The 18364-nt window shown below is 45.8% G+C and overlaps 43 non-coding genes across 43 annotated transcripts; all 43 read left to right on the top strand.

Moving 5' to 3' along the window:
• The first annotated feature begins 126 nt into the window (after positions 1–126).
• LOC142305319 (U4 spliceosomal RNA) lies at positions 127–267 on the top strand. The gene has a single exon (XR_012753941.1). It is a non-coding gene; the product is annotated as a U4 spliceosomal RNA (small nuclear RNA).
• A 284-nt stretch (positions 268–551) lies between these two features.
• On the top strand, positions 552–692 carry LOC142305086 (U4 spliceosomal RNA). Its single transcript, XR_012753722.1, has one exon. It is a non-coding gene; the product is annotated as a U4 spliceosomal RNA (small nuclear RNA).
• A 284-nt stretch (positions 693–976) lies between these two features.
• LOC142305085 (U4 spliceosomal RNA) lies at positions 977–1117 on the top strand. Its single transcript, XR_012753721.1, has one exon. It is a non-coding gene; the product is annotated as a U4 spliceosomal RNA (small nuclear RNA).
• Positions 1118–1401: 284 nt separating this feature from the next.
• Positions 1402–1542, top strand: LOC142304573 (U4 spliceosomal RNA). The gene has a single exon (XR_012753229.1). It is a non-coding gene; the product is annotated as a U4 spliceosomal RNA (small nuclear RNA).
• Positions 1543–1826: 284 nt separating this feature from the next.
• On the top strand, positions 1827–1967 carry LOC142305242 (U4 spliceosomal RNA). The gene has a single exon (XR_012753867.1). It is a non-coding gene; the product is annotated as a U4 spliceosomal RNA (small nuclear RNA).
• A 284-nt stretch (positions 1968–2251) lies between these two features.
• Positions 2252–2392, top strand: LOC142305316 (U4 spliceosomal RNA). Its single transcript, XR_012753938.1, has one exon. It is a non-coding gene; the product is annotated as a U4 spliceosomal RNA (small nuclear RNA).
• A 284-nt stretch (positions 2393–2676) lies between these two features.
• LOC142304732 (U4 spliceosomal RNA) lies at positions 2677–2817 on the top strand. The gene has a single exon (XR_012753383.1). It is a non-coding gene; the product is annotated as a U4 spliceosomal RNA (small nuclear RNA).
• A 284-nt stretch (positions 2818–3101) lies between these two features.
• On the top strand, positions 3102–3242 carry LOC142305084 (U4 spliceosomal RNA). Its single transcript, XR_012753720.1, has one exon. It is a non-coding gene; the product is annotated as a U4 spliceosomal RNA (small nuclear RNA).
• A 284-nt stretch (positions 3243–3526) lies between these two features.
• On the top strand, positions 3527–3667 carry LOC142305083 (U4 spliceosomal RNA). The gene has a single exon (XR_012753719.1). It is a non-coding gene; the product is annotated as a U4 spliceosomal RNA (small nuclear RNA).
• Positions 3668–3951: 284 nt separating this feature from the next.
• Positions 3952–4092, top strand: LOC142304539 (U4 spliceosomal RNA). Its single transcript, XR_012753196.1, has one exon. It is a non-coding gene; the product is annotated as a U4 spliceosomal RNA (small nuclear RNA).
• A 284-nt stretch (positions 4093–4376) lies between these two features.
• On the top strand, positions 4377–4517 carry LOC142305082 (U4 spliceosomal RNA). Its single transcript, XR_012753718.1, has one exon. It is a non-coding gene; the product is annotated as a U4 spliceosomal RNA (small nuclear RNA).
• Positions 4518–4801: 284 nt separating this feature from the next.
• Positions 4802–4942, top strand: LOC142304826 (U4 spliceosomal RNA). The gene has a single exon (XR_012753474.1). It is a non-coding gene; the product is annotated as a U4 spliceosomal RNA (small nuclear RNA).
• A 284-nt stretch (positions 4943–5226) lies between these two features.
• Positions 5227–5367, top strand: LOC142304572 (U4 spliceosomal RNA). Its single transcript, XR_012753228.1, has one exon. It is a non-coding gene; the product is annotated as a U4 spliceosomal RNA (small nuclear RNA).
• Positions 5368–5651: 284 nt separating this feature from the next.
• LOC142305314 (U4 spliceosomal RNA) lies at positions 5652–5792 on the top strand. The gene has a single exon (XR_012753937.1). It is a non-coding gene; the product is annotated as a U4 spliceosomal RNA (small nuclear RNA).
• Positions 5793–6076: 284 nt separating this feature from the next.
• On the top strand, positions 6077–6217 carry LOC142304697 (U4 spliceosomal RNA). Its single transcript, XR_012753350.1, has one exon. It is a non-coding gene; the product is annotated as a U4 spliceosomal RNA (small nuclear RNA).
• A 284-nt stretch (positions 6218–6501) lies between these two features.
• LOC142304586 (U4 spliceosomal RNA) lies at positions 6502–6642 on the top strand. Its single transcript, XR_012753241.1, has one exon. It is a non-coding gene; the product is annotated as a U4 spliceosomal RNA (small nuclear RNA).
• Positions 6643–6926: 284 nt separating this feature from the next.
• LOC142305080 (U4 spliceosomal RNA) lies at positions 6927–7067 on the top strand. The gene has a single exon (XR_012753717.1). It is a non-coding gene; the product is annotated as a U4 spliceosomal RNA (small nuclear RNA).
• A 284-nt stretch (positions 7068–7351) lies between these two features.
• On the top strand, positions 7352–7492 carry LOC142304649 (U4 spliceosomal RNA). The gene has a single exon (XR_012753304.1). It is a non-coding gene; the product is annotated as a U4 spliceosomal RNA (small nuclear RNA).
• Positions 7493–7776: 284 nt separating this feature from the next.
• LOC142305079 (U4 spliceosomal RNA) lies at positions 7777–7917 on the top strand. The gene has a single exon (XR_012753716.1). It is a non-coding gene; the product is annotated as a U4 spliceosomal RNA (small nuclear RNA).
• Positions 7918–8201: 284 nt separating this feature from the next.
• On the top strand, positions 8202–8342 carry LOC142305278 (U4 spliceosomal RNA). Its single transcript, XR_012753902.1, has one exon. It is a non-coding gene; the product is annotated as a U4 spliceosomal RNA (small nuclear RNA).
• A 284-nt stretch (positions 8343–8626) lies between these two features.
• On the top strand, positions 8627–8767 carry LOC142304635 (U4 spliceosomal RNA). Its single transcript, XR_012753290.1, has one exon. It is a non-coding gene; the product is annotated as a U4 spliceosomal RNA (small nuclear RNA).
• Positions 8768–9051: 284 nt separating this feature from the next.
• On the top strand, positions 9052–9192 carry LOC142305078 (U4 spliceosomal RNA). The gene has a single exon (XR_012753715.1). It is a non-coding gene; the product is annotated as a U4 spliceosomal RNA (small nuclear RNA).
• Positions 9193–9476: 284 nt separating this feature from the next.
• LOC142304544 (U4 spliceosomal RNA) lies at positions 9477–9617 on the top strand. Its single transcript, XR_012753201.1, has one exon. It is a non-coding gene; the product is annotated as a U4 spliceosomal RNA (small nuclear RNA).
• Positions 9618–9901: 284 nt separating this feature from the next.
• On the top strand, positions 9902–10042 carry LOC142304570 (U4 spliceosomal RNA). The gene has a single exon (XR_012753226.1). It is a non-coding gene; the product is annotated as a U4 spliceosomal RNA (small nuclear RNA).
• A 284-nt stretch (positions 10043–10326) lies between these two features.
• LOC142305076 (U4 spliceosomal RNA) lies at positions 10327–10467 on the top strand. Its single transcript, XR_012753713.1, has one exon. It is a non-coding gene; the product is annotated as a U4 spliceosomal RNA (small nuclear RNA).
• Positions 10468–10751: 284 nt separating this feature from the next.
• Positions 10752–10889, top strand: LOC142304815 (U4 spliceosomal RNA). The gene has a single exon (XR_012753462.1). It is a non-coding gene; the product is annotated as a U4 spliceosomal RNA (small nuclear RNA).
• A 287-nt stretch (positions 10890–11176) lies between these two features.
• LOC142304529 (U4 spliceosomal RNA) lies at positions 11177–11317 on the top strand. The gene has a single exon (XR_012753187.1). It is a non-coding gene; the product is annotated as a U4 spliceosomal RNA (small nuclear RNA).
• A 284-nt stretch (positions 11318–11601) lies between these two features.
• On the top strand, positions 11602–11742 carry LOC142304835 (U4 spliceosomal RNA). The gene has a single exon (XR_012753484.1). It is a non-coding gene; the product is annotated as a U4 spliceosomal RNA (small nuclear RNA).
• Positions 11743–12086: 344 nt separating this feature from the next.
• LOC142304696 (U4 spliceosomal RNA) lies at positions 12087–12227 on the top strand. The gene has a single exon (XR_012753349.1). It is a non-coding gene; the product is annotated as a U4 spliceosomal RNA (small nuclear RNA).
• A 284-nt stretch (positions 12228–12511) lies between these two features.
• On the top strand, positions 12512–12652 carry LOC142304585 (U4 spliceosomal RNA). Its single transcript, XR_012753240.1, has one exon. It is a non-coding gene; the product is annotated as a U4 spliceosomal RNA (small nuclear RNA).
• Positions 12653–12936: 284 nt separating this feature from the next.
• On the top strand, positions 12937–13077 carry LOC142305075 (U4 spliceosomal RNA). Its single transcript, XR_012753712.1, has one exon. It is a non-coding gene; the product is annotated as a U4 spliceosomal RNA (small nuclear RNA).
• A 284-nt stretch (positions 13078–13361) lies between these two features.
• LOC142304648 (U4 spliceosomal RNA) lies at positions 13362–13502 on the top strand. Its single transcript, XR_012753303.1, has one exon. It is a non-coding gene; the product is annotated as a U4 spliceosomal RNA (small nuclear RNA).
• Positions 13503–13786: 284 nt separating this feature from the next.
• Positions 13787–13927, top strand: LOC142305074 (U4 spliceosomal RNA). The gene has a single exon (XR_012753711.1). It is a non-coding gene; the product is annotated as a U4 spliceosomal RNA (small nuclear RNA).
• A 284-nt stretch (positions 13928–14211) lies between these two features.
• LOC142305277 (U4 spliceosomal RNA) lies at positions 14212–14352 on the top strand. Its single transcript, XR_012753901.1, has one exon. It is a non-coding gene; the product is annotated as a U4 spliceosomal RNA (small nuclear RNA).
• Positions 14353–14636: 284 nt separating this feature from the next.
• On the top strand, positions 14637–14777 carry LOC142304633 (U4 spliceosomal RNA). The gene has a single exon (XR_012753288.1). It is a non-coding gene; the product is annotated as a U4 spliceosomal RNA (small nuclear RNA).
• Positions 14778–15061: 284 nt separating this feature from the next.
• LOC142305073 (U4 spliceosomal RNA) lies at positions 15062–15202 on the top strand. Its single transcript, XR_012753710.1, has one exon. It is a non-coding gene; the product is annotated as a U4 spliceosomal RNA (small nuclear RNA).
• Positions 15203–15486: 284 nt separating this feature from the next.
• On the top strand, positions 15487–15627 carry LOC142304542 (U4 spliceosomal RNA). The gene has a single exon (XR_012753199.1). It is a non-coding gene; the product is annotated as a U4 spliceosomal RNA (small nuclear RNA).
• Positions 15628–15911: 284 nt separating this feature from the next.
• LOC142305072 (U4 spliceosomal RNA) lies at positions 15912–16052 on the top strand. Its single transcript, XR_012753709.1, has one exon. It is a non-coding gene; the product is annotated as a U4 spliceosomal RNA (small nuclear RNA).
• A 284-nt stretch (positions 16053–16336) lies between these two features.
• On the top strand, positions 16337–16477 carry LOC142305071 (U4 spliceosomal RNA). The gene has a single exon (XR_012753708.1). It is a non-coding gene; the product is annotated as a U4 spliceosomal RNA (small nuclear RNA).
• Positions 16478–16761: 284 nt separating this feature from the next.
• Positions 16762–16899, top strand: LOC142304814 (U4 spliceosomal RNA). The gene has a single exon (XR_012753461.1). It is a non-coding gene; the product is annotated as a U4 spliceosomal RNA (small nuclear RNA).
• A 287-nt stretch (positions 16900–17186) lies between these two features.
• On the top strand, positions 17187–17327 carry LOC142304528 (U4 spliceosomal RNA). The gene has a single exon (XR_012753186.1). It is a non-coding gene; the product is annotated as a U4 spliceosomal RNA (small nuclear RNA).
• Positions 17328–17611: 284 nt separating this feature from the next.
• Positions 17612–17752, top strand: LOC142304834 (U4 spliceosomal RNA). Its single transcript, XR_012753483.1, has one exon. It is a non-coding gene; the product is annotated as a U4 spliceosomal RNA (small nuclear RNA).
• Positions 17753–18096: 344 nt separating this feature from the next.
• LOC142304702 (U4 spliceosomal RNA) lies at positions 18097–18237 on the top strand. Its single transcript, XR_012753354.1, has one exon. It is a non-coding gene; the product is annotated as a U4 spliceosomal RNA (small nuclear RNA).
• Positions 18238–18364: the final 127 nt, after the last annotated feature.

Raw genomic sequence — 18364 nt, 5'->3', positions numbered from 1 at the left:
TTCCGACTGTCTTCTCCTAGGGACCCTTGCAGCGACGGAAGAAAGGAAATGGGCATTTGGAACTCTCCATAACATAAACGAGCTCTTCCTGGAAAGCGGGGATTTCTTGGTGACCTGAACTCCTTTAACTTAGCGCAGTGGCAGTATCGTAGCCCATGAGGTTTAACCGAGGCGTGATTATTGCTAATTGAAAACTTTTCCCAATACCCCGCCATGATGACTTGAAATACAGTCAGCATTGGCAATTTTTGTTGGTCTCTCAGGAGGCTTAATTCATGGTATACAAATGACAGAAAATTAGCTCCTCCCAGTGGTGGAAAATAACTCTTGCTTCCCTCAACAGTCTAATGGTCGTTTACACCTGGATCAGAAAGAGAGAGAGTTGGCCTGCGGATAATCCTTGAAAAGTACCTCTTCCGGGAATCTTCCGACTGTCTTCTCCTAGGGACCCTTGCAGCGGCGGAAGAAAGGAAGTGGGCATTTGGAACTCTCCATAACATAAACGAGCTCTTCCTGGAAAGCGGGGATTTCTTGGTGACCTGAACTCCTTTAACTTTGCGCAGTGGCAGTATCGTAGCCCATGAGGTTTAACCGAGGCGTGATTATTGCTAATTGAAAACTTTTCCCAATACCCCGCCATGATGACTTGAAATACAGTCAGCATTGGCAATTTTTGTTGGTCTCTCAGGAGGCTTAATTCATGGTATGCAAATGACAGAAAATTAGCTCCTCCCAGTGGTGGAAAATAACTCTTGCTTCCCTCAACAGTCTAATGGTCGTTTACACCTGGATCAGAAAGAGAGAGAGTTGGCCTGCAGGTAATCCTTGAAAAGTACCTCTTCCGGGAATCTTCCGACTGTCTTCTCCTAGGGACCCTTGCAGCGGCGGAAGAAAGGAAGTGGGCATTTGGAACTCTCCATAACATAAACGAGCTCTTCCTGGAAAGCGGGGATTTCTTGGTGACCTGAACTCCTTTAACTTTGCGCAGTGGCAGTATCGTAGCCCATGAGGTTTAACCGAGGCGTGATTATTGCTAATTGAAAACTTTTCCCAATACCCCGCCATGATGACTTGAAATACAGTCAGCATTGGCAATTTTTGTTGGTCTCTCAGGAGGCTTAATTCATGGTATGCAAATAACAGAAAATTAGCTCCTCCCAGTGGTGGAAAATAACTCTTGCTTCCCTCAACAGTCTAATGGTCGTTTACACCTGGATCAGAAAGAGAGAGAGTTGGCCTGCAGGTAATCCCTGAAAAGTACCTCTTCCGGGAATCTTCCGACTGTCTTCTCCTAGGGACCCTTGCAGCGGCGGAAGAAAGGAAGTGGGCATTTGGAACTCTCCATAACATAAACGAGCTCTTCCTGGAAAGCGGGGATTTCTTGGTGACCTGAACTCCTTTAACTTTGCGCAGTGGAAGTATCGTAGCCCATGAGGTTTAACCGAGGTGTGATTATTGCTAATTGAAAACTTTTCCCAATACCCCGCCATGATGACTTGAAATACAGTCAGCATTGGCAATTTTTGTTGGTCTCTCAGGAGGCTTAATTCATGGTATGCAAATGACAGAAAATTAGCTCCTCCCAGTGGTGGAAAATAACTCTTGCTTCCCTCAACAGTCTAATGGTCGTTTACACCTGGATCAGAAAGAGAGAGAGTTGGCCTGCAGGTAATCCTTGAAAAGTACCTCTTCCGGGAATCTTCCGACTGTCTTCTCCTAGGGACCCTTGCAGCGGCGGAAGAAAGGAAGTGGGCATTTGAAACTCTCCATAACATAAACGAGCTCTTCCTGGAAAGCGGGTATTTCTTGGTGACCTGAACTCCTTTAACTTTGTGCAGTGGCAGTATCGTAGCCCATGAGGTTTAACCGAGGCGTGATTATTGCTAATTGAAAACTTTTCCCAATACCCCGCCATGATGACTTGAAATACAGTCAGCATTGGCAATTTTTGTTGGTCTCTCAGGAGGCTTAATTCATGGTATGCAAATGACAGAAAATTAGCTCCTCCCAGTGGTGGAAAATAACTCTTGCTTCCCTCAACAGTCTAATGGTCGTTTACACCTGGATCAGAAAGAGAGAGAGTTGGCCTGCAGGTAATCCTTGAAAAGTACCTCTTCCGGGAATCTTCCGACTGTCTTCTCCTAGGGAACCTTGCAGCGGCGGAAGAAAGGAAGTGGGCATTTGAAACTCTCCATAACATAAACGAGCTGTTCCTGGAAAGCGGGGATTTCTTGGTGACCTGAACTCCTTTAACTTTGCGCAGTGGCAGTATCGTAGCCCATGAGGTTTAACCGAGGCGTGATTATTGCTAATTGAAAACTTTTCCCAATACCCCGCCATGATGACTTGAAATACAGTCAGCGTTGGCAATTTTTGTTGGTCTCTCAGGAGGCTTAATTCATGGTATGCAAATGACAGAAAATTAGCTCCTCCCAGTGGTGGAAAATAACTCTTGCTTCCCTCAACAGTCTAATGGTCGTTTACACCTGGATCAGAAAGAGAGAGAGTTGGCGTGCAGGTAATCCTTGAAAAGTACCTCTTCCGGGAATCTTCCGACTGTCTTCTCCTAGAGACCCTTGCAGCGGCGGAAGAAAGGAAGTGGGCATTTGGAACTCTCCATAACATAAACGAGCTCTTCCTGGAAAGCCGGGATTTCTTGGTGACCTGAACTCCTTTAACTTTGCACAGTGGCAGTATCGTAGCCCATGAGGTTTGACCGAGGCGTGATTATTGCTAATTGAAAACTTTTCCCAATACCCTGCCATGATGACTTGAAATACAGTCAGCATTGGCAATTTTTGTTGGTCTCTCAGGAGGCTTAATTCATGGTATGCAAATGACAGAAAATAAGCTCCTCCCAGTGGTGGAAAATAACTCTTGCTTCCCTCAACAGTCTAATGGTCGTTTACACCTGGATCAGAAAGAGAGAGAGTTGGCCTGCAGGTAATCCTTGAAAAGTACCTCTTCCGGGAATCTTCCGACTGTCTTCTCCTAGGGACCCTTGCAGCGGCGGAAGAAAGGAAGTGGGCATTTGGAACTCTCCATAACATAAACGAGCTCTTCCTGGAAAGCGGGGATTTCTTGGTGACCTGAACTCCTTTAACTTTGCGCAGTGGCAGTATCGTAGCCCATGAGGTTTAACCGAGGCGTGATTATTGCTAATTGAAAACTTTTCCCAATACCCCGCCATGATGACTTGAAATACAGTCAGCATTGGCAATTTTTGTTGGTCTCTCAGGAGGCTTAATTCATGGTATGCAAATGACAGAAAAATAGCTCCTCCCAGTGGTGGAAAATAACTTTTGCTTCCCTCAACAGTCTAATGGTCGTTTACACCTGGATCAGAAAGAGAGAGAGTTGGCCTGCAGGTAATCCTTGAAAAGTACCTCTTCCGGGAATCTTCCGACTGTCTTCTCCTAGGGACCCTTGCAGCGGCAGAAGAAAGGAAGTGGGCATTAGGAACTCTCCATAACATAAACGAGCTCTTCCTGGAAAGCGGGGATTTCTTGGTGACGTGAACTCCTTTAACTTTGCGCAGTGGCAGTATCGTAGCCCATGAGGTTTAACCGAGGCGTGATTATTGCTAATTGAAAACTTTTCCCAATACCCCGCCATGATGACTTGAAATACAGTCAGCATTGGCAATTTTTGTTGGTCTCTCAGGAGGCTTAATTCATGGTATGCAAATGACAGAAAATTAGCTCCTCCCAGTGGTGGAAAATAACTCTTGCTTCCCTCAACAGTCTAATGGTCATTTACACCTGGATCAGAAAGAGAGAGAGTTGGCCTGCAGGTAATCCTTGAAAAGTACCTCTTCCGGGAATCTTCCGACTGTCTTCTCCTAGGGACCCTTGCAGCGGCGGAAGAAAGGAAGTGGGCATTTGGAACTCTCCATAACATAAACGAGCTCTTCCTGGAAAGCGGGGATTTCTTGGTGACCTGAACTCCTTTAACTTTGCACAGTGGCAGTATCGTAGCCCATGAGGTTTAACCGAGGCGTGATTATTGCTAATTGAAAACTTTTCCCAATACCCCGCCATGATGACTTGAAATACAGTCAGCATTGGCAATTTTTGTTGGTCTCTCAGGAGGCTTAATTCATGGTATGCAAATGACAGAAAATTAGCTCCTCCCAGTGGTGGAAAATAACTCTTGCTTCCCTCAACAGTCTAATGGTCGTTTACACCTGGATCAGAAAGAGAGAGAGTTGGCCTGCAGGTAATCCTTGAAAAGTACCTCTTCCGGGAATCTTCCGACTGTCTTCTCCTAGGGACCCTTGCAGCGACGGAAGAAAGGAAGTGGGCATTTGGAACTCTCCATAACATAAACGAGCTCTTCCTGGAAAGCGGGGATTTCTTGGTGACCTGAACTCCTTTAACTTTGCGCAGTGGCAGTATCGTAGCCCATGAGGTTTAACCGAGGCGTGATTATTGCTAATTGAAAACTTTTCCCAATACCCCGCCATGATGACTTGAAATACAGTCAGCATTGGCAATTTTTGTTGGTCTCTCAGGAGGCTTAATTCATGGTATGCAAATGACAGAAAATTAGCTCCTCCCAGTGGTGGAAAATAACTCTTGCTTCCCTCAACAGTCTAATGGTCGTTTACACCTGGATCAGAAAGAGAGAGAGTTGGCCTGCAGGTAATCCTTGAAAAGTACCTCTTCCGGGAATCTTCCGACTGTCTTCTCCTAGGGACCCTTGCAGCGGCGGAAGAAAGGAAGTGGGCATTTGGAACTCTCCATAACATAAACGAGCTCTTCCTGGAAAGCGGGGATTTCTTGGTGACCTGAACTCCTTTAACTTTGCGCAGTGGCAGTATCGTAGCCCATGAGGTTTAACCGAGGCGTGATTATTGCTAATTGAGAACTTTTCCCAATACCCCGCCATGATGACTTGAAATACAGTCAGCATTAACAATTTTTGTTGGTCTCTCAGGAGGCTTAATTCATGGTATGCAAATGACAGAAAATTAGCTCCTCCCAGTGGTGGAAAATAACTCTTGCTTCCCTCAACAGTCTAATGGTCGTTTACACCTGGATCAGAAAGAGAGAGAGTTGGCCTGCAGGTAATCCCTGAAAAGTATCTCTTCCGGGAATCTTCCGACTGTCTTCTCCTAGGGACCCTTGCAGCGGCGGAAGAAAGGAAGTGGGCATTTGGAACTCTCCATAACATAAACGAGCTCTTCCTGGAAAGCGGGCATTTCTTGGTGACCTGAACTCCTTTAACTTTGCGCAGTGGAAGTATCGTAGCCCATGAGGTTTAACCGAGGTGTGATTATTGCTAATTGAAAACTTTTCCCAATACCCCGCCATGATGACTTGAAATACAGTCAGCATTGGCAATTTTTGTTGGTCTCTCAGGAGGCTTAATTCATGGTATGCAAATGACAGAAAATTAGCTCCTCCCAGTGGTGGAAAATAACTCTTGCTTCCCTCAACAGTCTAATGGTCGTTTACACCTGGATCAGAAAGAGAGAGAGTTGGCCTGCAGGTAATCCTTGAAAAGTACCTCTTCCGGGAATCTTCCGACTGTCTTCTCCTAGGGACCCTTGCAGCGGCGGAAGAAAGGAAGTGGGCATTTGAAACTCTCCATAACATAAACGAGCTGTTCCTGGAAAGCGGGGATTTCTTGGTGACCTGAACTCCTTTAACTTTGCGCAGTGGCAGTATCGTAGCCCATGAGGTTTAACCGAGGCGTGATTATTGCTAATTGAAAACTTTTCCCAATACCCCGCCATGATGACTTGAAATACAGTCAGCGTTGGCAATTTTTGTTGGTCTCTCAGGAGGCTTAATTCATGGTATGCAAATGACAGAAAATTAGCTCCTCCCAGTGGTGGAAAATAACTCTTGCTTCCCTCAACAGTCTAATGGTCGTTTACACCTGGATCAGAAAGAGAGAGAGTTGGCGTGCAGGTAATCCTTGAAAAGTACCTCTTCCGGGAATCTTCCGACTGTCTTCTCCTAGGGACCCTTGCAGCGGCGGAAGAAAGGAAGTGGGCATTTGGAACTCTCCATAACATAAACGAGCTCTTCCTGGAAAGCCGGGATTTCTTGGTGACCTGAACTCCCTTAACTTTGCACAGTGGCAGTATCGTAGCCCATGAGGTTTAACCGAGGCGTGATTATTGCTAATTGAAAACTTTTCCCAATACCCTGCCATGATGACTTGAAATACAGTCAGCATTGGCAATTTTTGTTGGTCTCTCAGGAGGCTTAATTCATGGTATGCAAATGACAGAAAATTAGCTCCTCCCAGTGGTGGAAAATAACTCTTGCTTCCCTCAACAGTCTAATGGTCGTTTACACCTGGATCAGAAAGAGAGAGAGTTGGCCTGCAGGTAATCCTTGAAAAGTACCTCTTCCGGGAATCTTCCGACTGTCTTCTCCTAGGGACCCTTGCAGCGGCGGAAGAAAGGAAGTGGGCATTTGGAACTCTCCATAACATAAACGAGCTCTTCCTGGAAAGCGGGGATTTCTTGGTGACCTGAACTCCTTTAACTTTGCGCAGTGGCAGTATCGTAGCCCATGAGGTTTAACCGAGGCGTGATTATTGCTAATTGAAAACTTTTCCCAATACCCCACCATGATGACTTGAAATACAGTCAGCATTGGCAATTTTTGTTGGTCTCTCAGGAGGCTTAATTCATGGTATGCAAATGACAGAAAAATAGCTCCTCCCAGTGGTGGAAAATAACTTTTGCTTCCCTCAACAGTCTAATGGTCGTTTACACCTGGATCAGAAAGAGAGAGAGTTGGCCTGCAGGTAATCCTTGAAAAGTACCTCTTCCGGGAATCTTCCGACTGTCTTCTCCTAGGGACCCTTGCAGCGGCGGAAGAAAGGAAGTGGGCATTTGGAACTCTCCATAACATAAACGAGCTCTTCCTGGAAAGCGGGGATTTCTTGGTGACCTGAACTCCTTTAACTTTGCGCAGTGGCAGTATCGTAGCCCATGAGGTTTAACCGAGGCGTGATTATTGCTAATTGAAAACTTTTCCCAATACCCCGCCATGATGACTTGAAATACAGTCAGCATTGGCAATTTTTGTTGGTCTCTCAGGAGGCTTAATTCATGGTATGCAAATGACAGAAAATTAGCTCCTCCCAGTGGTGGAAAATAACTCTTGCTTCCCTCAACAGTCTAATGGTCGTTTACACCTGGATCAGAAAGAGAGAGAGTTGGCCTGCAGGTTATCCTTGAAAAGTATCTCTTCCGGAAATCTTCCGACTGTCTTCTCCTAGGGAGCCTTGCAGCGGCGGAAGAAAGGAAGTGGGCATTTGGAACTCTCCATAACATATACGAGCTCTTCCTGGAAAGCGGGGATTTCTTGGTGACCTGAACTCCTTTAACTTTGCGCAGTGGCAGTATCGTAGCCCATGAGGTTTAACCGAGGCGTGATTATTGATAATTGAAAACTTTTCCCAATACCCCGCCATGATGACTTGAAATACAGTCAGCATTGGCAATTTTTGTTGGTCTCTCAGGAGGCTTAATTCATGGTATGCAAATGACAGAAAATTAGCTCCTCCCAGTGGTGGAAAATAACTCTTGCTTCCCTCAACAGTCTAATGGTCGTTTACACCTGGATCAGAAAGAGAGAGAGTTGGCCTGCAGGTAATCCTTGAAAAGTACCTCTTCCGGGAATCTTCCGACTGTCTTCTCCTAGGGACCCTTGCAGCGGCGGAAGAAAGGAAGTGGGCATTTGGAACTCTCCATAACGTAAACGAGCTCTTAGTGGAAAGCGGGGATTTCTTGGTGACCTGAACTCCTTTAACTTTGCGCAGTGGCAGTATCGTAGCCCATGAGGTTTAACCGAGGCGTGATTATTGCTAATTGAAAACTTTTCCCAATACCCCGCCATGATGACTTGAAATACAGTCAGCATTGGCAATTTTTGTTGGTCTCTCAGGAGGCTTAATTCATGGTATGCAAATGACAGAAAATTAGCTCCTCCCAGTGGTGGAAAATAACTCTTGCTTCCCTCAACAGTCTAATGGTCGTTTACACCTGGATCAGAAAGAGAGAGAGTTGGCCTGCAGGTAATCCTTGAAAAGTACCTCTTCCGGGAATCTTCCGACTGTCTTCTCCTAGGGACCCTTGCAGCGGCGGAAGAAAGGAAGTGGGCATATGGAACTCTCCATAACATAAACGAGCTCTTCCTGGAAAGCGGGGATTTCTTGGTGACCTGAACTCCTTTAACTTTGCGCAGTGGCAGTATCGTAGCCCATGAGGTTTAACCGAGGCGTGATTATTGCTGATTGAAAACTTTTCCCAATACCCCGCCATGATGACTTGAAATACAGTCAGCATTGGCAATTTTTGTTGGTCTCTCAGGAGGCTTAATTCATGGTATGCAAATGACAGAAAATAAGCTCCTCCCAGTGGTGGAAAATAACTCTTGCTTCCCTCAACAGTCTAATGGTCGTTTACACCTGGATCAGAAAGAGAGAGAGTTGGCCTGTAGGTAATCCTTGAAAAGTAACTCTTCCGGGAATCTTCCGACTGTCTTCTCCTAGGGACCCTTGCAGCGGCGGAAGAAAGGAAGTGGGCATTTGGAACTCTCCATAACATAAACGAGCTCTTCCTGGAAAGCGGGGATTTCTTGGTGACCTGAACTCCTTTAACTTTGCGCAGTGGCAGTATCGTAGCCCATGAAGTTTAACCGAGGCGTGATTATTGCTAATTGAAAACTTTTCCCAATACCCCGCCATGATGACTTGAAATACAGTCAGCATTGGCAATTTTTGTTGGTCTCTCAGGAGGCTTAATTCATGGTATGCAAATGACAGAAAATTAGCTCCTCCCAGTGGTGGAAAATAACTCTTGCTTCCCTCAACAGTCTAATGGTCGTTTACACCTGGATCAGAAAGAGAAAGAGTTGGCCTGCAGGTAATCCTTGAAAAGTACCCCTTCCGGGAATCTTCCGACTGTCTTCTCCTAGGGACCCTTGCAGCGGCGGAAGAAAGAAAGTGGGCATTTGGAACTCTCCATAACATAAATGAGCTCTTCCTGGAAAGCGGGGATTTCTTGGTGACCTGAACTCCTTTAACTTTGCGCAGTGGCAGTATCGTAGCCCATGAGGTTTAACCGAGGCGTGATTATTGCTAATTGAAAACTTTTCCCAATACCCCGCCATGATGACTTGAAATACAGTCAGCATTGGCAATTTTTGTTGGTCTCTCAGGAGGCTTAATTCATGGTATGCAAATGACAGAAAATTAGCTCCTTCCAGTGGTGGAAAATAACTCTTGCTTCCCTCAACAGTCTAATGGTCGTTTACACCTGGATCAGAAAGAGAGAGAGTTGGCCTGCAGGTAATCCTTGAAAAGTACCTCTTCCGGGAATCTTCCGACTGTCTTCTCCTAGGGACCCTTGCAGAGGCGGAAGAAAGGAAGTGGGCATTTGGAACTCTCCATAACATAAACGAGCTCTTCCTGGAAAGCGGGGATTTCTTGGTGACCTGAACTCCTTTAACTTTGCGCAGTGGCGGTATCGTAGCCCATGAGGTTTAACCGAGGCGTGATTATTGCTAATTGAAAACTTTTCCCAATACTCCGCCATGATGACTTGAAATACAGTCAGCATTGGCAATTTTTGTTGGTCTCTCAGGAGGCTTAATTCATGGTATGCAAATGACAGAAAATTAGCTCCTCCCAGTGGTGGAAAATAACTCTTGCTTCCCTCAACAGTCTAATGGTCGTTTACACCTGGATCAGAAAGAGAGAGAGTTGGCCTGCAGGTAATCCTTGAAAAGTACCTCTTCCGGGAATCTTCCGACTGTCTTCTCCTAGGGACCCTTGCAGCGGCGGAAGAAAGGAAGTGGGCATTTGGAACTCTCCATAACATAAACGAGCTCTTCCTGGAAAGCGGGGATTTCTTGGTGACCTGAACTCCTTTAACTTTGCGCAGTGGCAGTATCGTAGCCCATGAGGTTTAACCGAGGCCTGATTATTGCTAATTGAAAACTTTTCCCAATACCCCGCCATGATGACTTGAAATACAGTCAGCATTGGCAATTTTTGTTGGTCTCTCAGGAGGCTTAATTCATGGTATGCAAATGACAGAAAATTAGCTTCTCCCAGTGGTGGAAAATAACTCTTGCTTCCCTCAACAGTCTAATGGTCGTTTACACCTGGATCAGAAAGAGAGAGAGTTGGCCTACAGGTAATCCTTGAAAAGTACCTCTTCCGGGAATCTTCCGACTGTCTTCTCCTAGGGACCCTTGCAGCGGCGGAAGAAAGGAAGTGGGCATTTGGAACTCTCCATAACATAAACGAGCTCTTAGTGGAAAGCGGGGATTTCTTGGTGACCTGAACTCCTTTAACTTTGCGCAGTGGCAGTATCGTAGCCCATGAGGTTTAACCGAGGCGTGATTATTGCTAATTGAAAACTTTTCCCAATACCCCGCCATGATGACTTGAAATACAGTCAGCATTGGCAATTTTTGTTGGTCTCTCAGGAGGCTTAATTCATGGTATGCAAATGACAGAACATTAGCTCCTCCCAGTGGTGGAAAATAACTCTTGCTTCCCTCAACAGTCTAATGGTCGTTTACACCTGGATCAGAAAGAGAGAGAGTTGGCCTGCAGGTAATCCTTGAAAAGTACCTCTTCCGGGAATCTTCCGACTGTCTTCTCCTAGGGACCCTTGCAGCGGCGGAAGAAAGGAAGTGGGCATTTGGAACTCTCCATAACATAAACGAGCTCTTCCTGGAAAGCGGGGATTTCTTGGTGACCTGAACTCCTTTAACTTTGCGCAGTGGCAGTATCGTAGCCCATGAGGTTTAACCGAGGCGTGATTATTGCTAATTGAAAACTTTTCCCAATACCCCACCATGATGACTTGAAATACAGTCAGCATTGGCAATTTTTGTTGCTCTCTCAGAACGCTTAATTCATGGTATGCAAATGACAGAAAATTAGCTCCTCCCAGTGGTGGAAAATAACTCTTGCTTCCCTCAACAGTCTAATGGTCGTTTACACCTGGATCAGAAAGAGAGAGAGTTGGCCTGCAGGTAATCCTTGAAAAGTACCTCTTCCGGGAATCTTCCGACTGTCTTCTCCTAGGGACCCTTGCAGCGGCGGAAGAAAGGAAGTGGGCATTTGGAACTCTCCATAACATAAACGAGCTCTTCCTGGAAAGCGGGGATTTCTTGGTGACCTGAACTCCTTCAACTTTGCGCAGTGGCAGTATCGTAGCCCATGAGGTTTAACTGAGGCGTGATTATTGCTAATTGAAAACTTTTCCCAATACCCCGCCATGATGACTTGCAATACAGTCAGCATTGGCAATTTTTGTTGGTCTCTCAGGAGGCTTAATTCATGGTATGCAAATGACAGAAAATTAGCTCCTCCCAGTGGTGGAAAATAACTCTTGCTTCCCTCAACAGTCTAATGGTCGTTTACACCTGGATCAGAAAGAGAGAGAGTAGGCCTGCAGGTAATCCTTGAAAAGTACCTCTTCCGGGAATCTTCCGACTGTCTTCTCCTAGGGACCCTTGCAGCGGCGGAAGAAAGGAAGTGGGCATTTGGAACTCTCCATAACATAAACGAGCTCTTCCTGGAAAGCGGGGATTTCTTGGTGACCTGAACTCCTTTAACTTTGCGCAGTGGCAGTATCGTAGCCCATGAAGTTTAACCGAGGCGGAATTATTGCTAATTGAAAACGTTTCCCAATACCCCGCCATGATGACTTGAAATACAGTCAGCATTGGCAATTTTTGTTGGTCTCTCAGGAGGCCCGCCATGATGACTTGAAATACAGTCAGCATTGGCAATTTTTGTTGGTCTCTCAGGAGGCTTAATTCATGGTATGCAAATGACAGAAAATTAGCTCCTCCCAGTGGTGGAAAATAACTCTTGCTTCCCTCAACAGTCTAATGGTCGTTGACACCTGGATCAGAAAGAGAGAGAGTTGGCGTGCAGGTAATCCTTGAAAAGTACCTCTTCCGGGAATCTTCCGACTGTCTTCTCCTAGGGACCCTTGCAGCGGCGGAAGAAAGGAAGTGGGCATTTGGAACTCTCCATAACATAAACGAGCTCTTCCTGGAAAGCCGGGATTTCTTGGTGACCTGAACTCCTTTAACTTTGCACAGTGGCAGTATCGTAGCCCATGAGGTTTAACCGAGGCGTGATTATTGCTAATTGAAAACTTTTCCCAATACCCTGCCATGATGACTTGAAATACAGTCAGCATTGGCAATTTTTGTTGGTCTCTCAGGAGGCTTAATTCATGGTATGCAAATGACAGAAAATTAGCTCCTCCCAGTGGTGGAAAATAACTCTTGCTTCCCTCAACAGTCTAATGGTCGTTTACACCTGGATCAGAAAGAGAGAGAGTTGGCCTGCAGGTAATCCTTGAAAAGTACCTCTTCCGGGAATCTTCCGACTGTCTTCTCCTAGGGACCCTTGCAGCGGCGGAAGAAAGGAAGTGGGCATTTGGAACTCTCCATAACATAAACGAGCTCTTCCTGGAAAGCGGGGATTTCTTGGTGACCTGAACTCCTTTAACTTTGCGCAGTGGCAGTATCGTAGCCCATGAGGTTTAACCGAGGCGTGATTATTGCTAATTGAAAACTTTTCCCAATACCCCACCATGATGACTTGAAATACAGTCAGCATTGGCAATTTTTGTTGGTCTCTCAGGAGGCTTAATTCATGGTATGCAAATGACAGAAAAATAGCTCCTCCCAGTGGTGGAAAATAACTTTTGCTTCCCTCAACAGTCTAATGGTCGTTTACACCTGGATCAGAAAGAGAGAGAGTTGGTCTGCAGGTAATCCTTGAAAAGTACCTCTTCCGGGAATCTTCCGACTGTCTTCTCCTAGGGACCCTTGCAGCGGCGGAAGAAAGGAAGTGGGCATTTGGAACTCTCCATAACATAAACGAGCTCTTCCTGGAAAGCGGGGATTTCTTGGTGACCTGAACTCCTTTAACTTTGCGCAGTGGCAGTATCGTAGCCCATGAGGTTTAACCGAGGCGTGATTATTGCTAATTGAAAACTTTTCCCAATACCCCGCCATGATGACTTGAAATACAGTCAGCATTGGCAATTTTTGTTGGTCTCTCAGGAGGCTTAATTCATGGTATGCAAATGACAGAAAATTAGCTCCTCCCAGTGGTGGAAAATAACTCTTGCTTCCCTCAACAGTCTAATGGTCGTTTACACCTGGATCAGAAAGAGAGAGAGTTGGCCTGCAGGTTATCCTTGAAAAGTATCTCTTCCGGAAATCTTCCGACTGTCTTCTCCTAGGGAGCCTTGCAGCGGCGGAAGAAAGGAAGTGGGCATTTGGAACTCTCCATAACATATACGAGCTCTTCCTGGAAAGCGGGGATTTCTTGGTGACCTGAACTCCTTTAACTTTGCGCAGTGGCAGTATCGTAGCCCATGAGGTTTAACCGAGGCGTGATTATTGATAATTGAAAACTTTTCCCAATACCCCGCCATGATGACTTGAAATACAGTCAGCATTGGCAATTTTTGTTGGTCTCTCAGGAGGCTTAATTCATGGTATGCAAATGACAGAAAATTAGCTCCTCCCAGTGGTGGAAAATAACTCTTGCTTCCCTCAACAGTCTAATGGTCGTTTACACCTGGATCAGAAAGAGAGAGAGTTGGCCTGCAGGTAATCCTTGAAAAGTACCTCTTCCGGGAATCTTCCGACTGTCTTCTCCTAGGGACCCTTGCAGCGGCGGAAGAAAGGAAGTGGGCATTTGGAACTCTCCATAACGTAAACGAGCTCTTAGTGGAAAGCGGGGATTTCTTGGTGACCTGAACTCCTTTAACTTTGCGCAGTGGCAGTATCGTAGCCCATGAGGTTTAACCGAGGCGTGATTATTGCTAATTGAAAACTTTTCCCAATACCCCGCCATGATGACTTGAAATACAGTCAGCATTGGCAATTTTTGTTGGTCTCTCAGGAGGCTTAATTCATGGTATGCAAATGACAGAAAATTAGCTCCTCCCAGTGGTGGAAAATAACTCTTGCTTCCCTCAACAGTCTAATGGTCGTTTACACCTGGATCAGAAAGAGAGAGAGTTGGCCTGCAGGTAATCCTTGAAAAGTACCTCTTCCGGGAATCTTCCGACTGTCTTCTCCTAGGGACCCTTGCAGCGGCGGAAGAAAGGAAGTGGGCATATGGAACTCTCCATAACATAAACGAGCTCTTCCTGGAAAGCGGGGATTTCTTGGTGACCTGAACTCCTTTAACTTTGCGCAGTGGCAGTATCGTAGCCCATGAGGTTTAACCGAGGCGTGATTATTGCTGATTGAAAACTTTTCCCAATACCCCGCCATGATGACTTGAAATACAGTCAGCATTGGCAATTTTTGTTGGTCTCTCAGGAGGCTTAATTCATGGTATGCAAATGACAGAAAATAAGCTCCTCCCAGTGGTGGAAAATAACTCTTGCTTCCCTCAACAGTCTAATGGTCGTTTACACCTGGATCAGAAAGAGAGAGAGTTGGCCTGTAGGTAATCCTTGAAAAGTAACTCTTCCGGGAATCTTCCGACTGTCTTCTCCTAGGGACCCTTGCAGCGGCGGAAGAAAGGAAGTGGGCATTTGGAACTCTCCATAACATAAACGAGCTCTTCCTGGAAAGCGGGGATTTCTTGGTGACCTGAACTCCTTTAACTTTGCGCAGTGGCAGTATCGTAGCCCATGAAGTTTAACCGAGGCGTGATTATTGCTAATTGAAAACTTTTCCCAATACCCCGCCATGATGACTTGAAATACAGTCAGCATTGGCAATTTTTGTTGGTCTCTCAGGAGGCTTAATTCATGGTATGCAAATGACAGAAAATTAGCTCCTCCCAGTGGTGGAAAATAACTCTTGCTTCCCTCAACAGTCTAATGGTCGTTTACACCTGGATCAGAAAGAGAAAGAGTTGGCCTGCAGGTAATCCTTGAAAAGTACCCCTTCCGGGAATCTTCCGACTGTCTTCTCCTAGGGACCCTTGCAGCGGCGGAAGAAAGAAAGTGGGCATTTGGAACTCTCCATAACATAAATGAGCTCTTCCTGGAAAGCGGGGATTTCTTGGTGACCTGAACTCCTTTAACTTTGCGCAGTGGCAGTATCGTAGCCCATGAGGTTTAACCGAGGCGTGATTATTGCTAATTGAAAACTTTTCCCAATACCCCGCCATGATGACTTGAAATACAGTCAGCATTGGCAATTTTTGTTGGTCTCTCAGGAGGCTTAATTCATGGTATGCAAATGACAGAAAATTAGCTCCTTCCAGTGGTGGAAAATAACTCTTGCTTCCCTCAACAGTCTAATGGTCGTTTACACCTGGATCAGAAAGAGAGAGAGTTGGCCTGCAGGTAATCCTTGAAAAGTACCTCTTCCGGGAATCTTCCGACTGTCTTCTCCTAGGGACCCTTGCAGAGGCGGAAGAAAGGAAGTGGGCATTTGGAACTCTCCATAACATAAACGAGCTCTTCCTGGAAAGCGGGGATTTCTTGGTGACCTGAACTCCTTTAACTTTGCGCAGTGGCGGTATCGTAGCCCATGAGGTTTAACCGAGGCGTGATTATTGCTAATTGAAAACTTTTCCCAATACTCCGCCATGATGACTTGAAATACAGTCAGCATTGGCAATTTTTGTTGGTCTCTCAGGAGGCTTAATTCATGGTATGCAAATGACAGAAAATTAGCTCCTCCCAGTGGTGGAAAATAACTCTTGCTTCCCTCAACAGTCTAATGGTCGTTTACACCTGGATCAGAAAGAGAGAGAGTTGGCCTGCAGGTAATCCTTGAAAAGTACCTCTTCCGGGAATCTTCCGACTGTCTTCTCCTAGGGACCCTTGCAGCGGCGGAAGAAAGGAAGTGGGCATTTGGAACTCTCCATAACATAAACGAGCTCTTCCTGGAAAGCGGGGATTTCTTGGTGACCTGAACTCCTTTAACTTTGCGCAGTGGCAGTATCGTAGCCCATGAGGTTTAACCGAGGCGTGATTATTGCTAATTGAAAACTTTTCCCAATACCCCGCCATGATGACTTGAAATACAGTCAGCATTGGCAATTTTTGTTGGTCTCTCAGGAGGCTTAATTCATGGTATGCAAATGACAGAAAATTAGCTTCTCCCAGTGGTGGAAAATAACTCTTGCTTCCCTCAACAGTCTAATGGTCGTTTACACCTGGATCAGAAAGAGAGAGAGTTGGCCTACAGGTAATCCTTGAAAAGTACCTCTTCCGGGAATCTTCCGACTGTCTTCTCCTAGGGACCCTTGCAGCGGCGGAAGAAAGGAAGTGGGCATTTGGAACTCTCCATAACATAAACGAGCTCTTAGTGGAAAGCGGTGATTTCTTGGTGACCTGAACTCCTTTAACTTTGCGCAGTGGCAGTATCGTAGCCCATGAGGTTTAACCGAGGCGTGATTATTGCTAATTGAAAACTTTTCCCAATACCCCGCCATGATGACTTGAAATACAGTCAGCATTGGCAATTTTTGTTGGTCTCTCAGGAGGCTTAATTCATGGTATGCAAATGACAGAACATTAGCTCCTCCCAGTGGTGGAAAATAACTCTTGCTTCCCTCAACAGTCTAATGGTCGTTTACACCTGGATCAGAAAGAGAGAGAGTTGGCCTGCAGGTAATCCTTGAAAAGTACCTCTTCCGGGAATCTTCCGACTGTCTTCTCCTAGGGACCCTTGCAGCGGCGGAAGAAAGGAAGTGGGCATTTGGAACTCTCCATAACATAAACGAGCTCTTCCTGGAAAGCGGGGATTTCTTGGTGACCTGAACTCCTTTAACTTTGCGCAGTGGCAGTATCGTAGCCCATGAGGTTTAACCGAGGCGTGATTATTGCTAATTGAAAACTTTTCCCAATACCCCACCATGATGACTTGAAATACAGTCAGCATTGGCAATTTTTGTTGCTCTCTCAGAACGCTTAATTCATGGTATGCAAATGACAGAAAATTAGCTCCTCCCAGTGGTGGAAAATAACTCTTGCTTCCCTCAACAGTCTAATGGTCGTTTACACCTGGATCAGAAAGAGAGAGAGTTGGCTTGCAGGTAATCCTTGAAAAGTACCTCTTCCGGGAATCTTCCGACTGTCTTCTCCTAGGGACCCTTGCAGCGGCGGAAGAAAGGAAGTGGGCATTTGGAACTCTCCATAACATAAACGAGCTCTTCCTGGAAAGCGGGGATTTCTTGGTGACCTGAACTCCTTCAACTTTGCGCAGTGGCAGTATCGTAGCCCATGAGGTTTAACTGAGGCGTGATTATTGCTAATTGAAAACTTTTCCCAATACCCCGCCATGATGACTTGCAATACAGTCAGCATTGGCAATTTTTGTTGGTCTCTCAGGAGGCTTAATTCATGGTATGCAAATGACAGAAAATTAGCTCCTCCCAGTGGTGGAAAATAACTCTTGCTTCCCTCAACAGTCTAATGGTCGTTTACACCTGGATCAGAAAGAGAGAGAGTAGGCCTGCAGGTAATCCTTGAAAAGTACCTCTTCCGGGAATCTTCCGACTGTCTTCTCCTAGGGACCCTTGCAGCGGCGGAAGAAAGGAAGTGGGCATTTGGAACTCTCCATAACATAAACGAGCTCTTCCTGGAAAGCGGGGATTTCTTGGTGACCTGAACTCCTTTAACTTTGCGCAGTGGCAGTATCGTAGCCCATGAAGTTTAACCGAGGCGGAATTATTGCTAATTGAAAACGTTTCCCAATACCCCGCCATGATGACTTGAAATACAGTCAGCATTGGCAATTTTTGTTGGTCTCTCAGGAGGCCCGCCATGATGACTTGAAATACAGTCAGCATTGGCAATTTTTGTTGGTCTCTCAGGAGGCTTAATTCATGGTATGCAAATGACAGAAAATTAGCTCCTCCCAGTGGTGGAAAATAACTCTTGCTTCCCTCAACAGTCTAATGGTCGTTTACACCTGGATCAGAAAGAGAGAGAGTTGGCCTGCAGGTAATCCTTGAAAAGTACCTCTTCCGGGAATCTTCCGACTGTCTTCTCCTAGGGACCCTTGCAGCGGCGGAAGAAAGGAAATGGGCATTTGGAACTCTCCATAACATAAACGAGCTCTTCCTGGAAAGCGGGGATTTCTTGGTGACCTGAACTCCCTTAACTTTTCGCAGTGGCAGTATCGTAGCCCATGAGGTTTAACCGAGGCGTGATTATTGCTAATTGAAAACTTTTCCCAATACCCTGCCATGATGACTTGAAATACAGTCAGCATTGGCAATTTTTGTTGGTCTCTCAGGAGGCTTAATTCATGGTATGCAAATGACAGAAAATTAGCTCCTCCCAGTGGTGGAAAATAACTCTTGCTTCCCTCAACAGTCTAATGGTCGTTTACACCTGGATCAGAAAGAGAGAGAGTTGGCCTGCAGG

This window comes from Anomaloglossus baeobatrachus, chromosome 4, assembly GCF_048569485.1.
Source record: "Anomaloglossus baeobatrachus isolate aAnoBae1 chromosome 4, aAnoBae1.hap1, whole genome shotgun sequence".
NCBI classification, from domain to species: domain Eukaryota; kingdom Metazoa; phylum Chordata; class Amphibia; order Anura; family Aromobatidae; genus Anomaloglossus; species Anomaloglossus baeobatrachus.
This window is presented reverse-complemented; position numbering and strand designations above follow the sequence as displayed.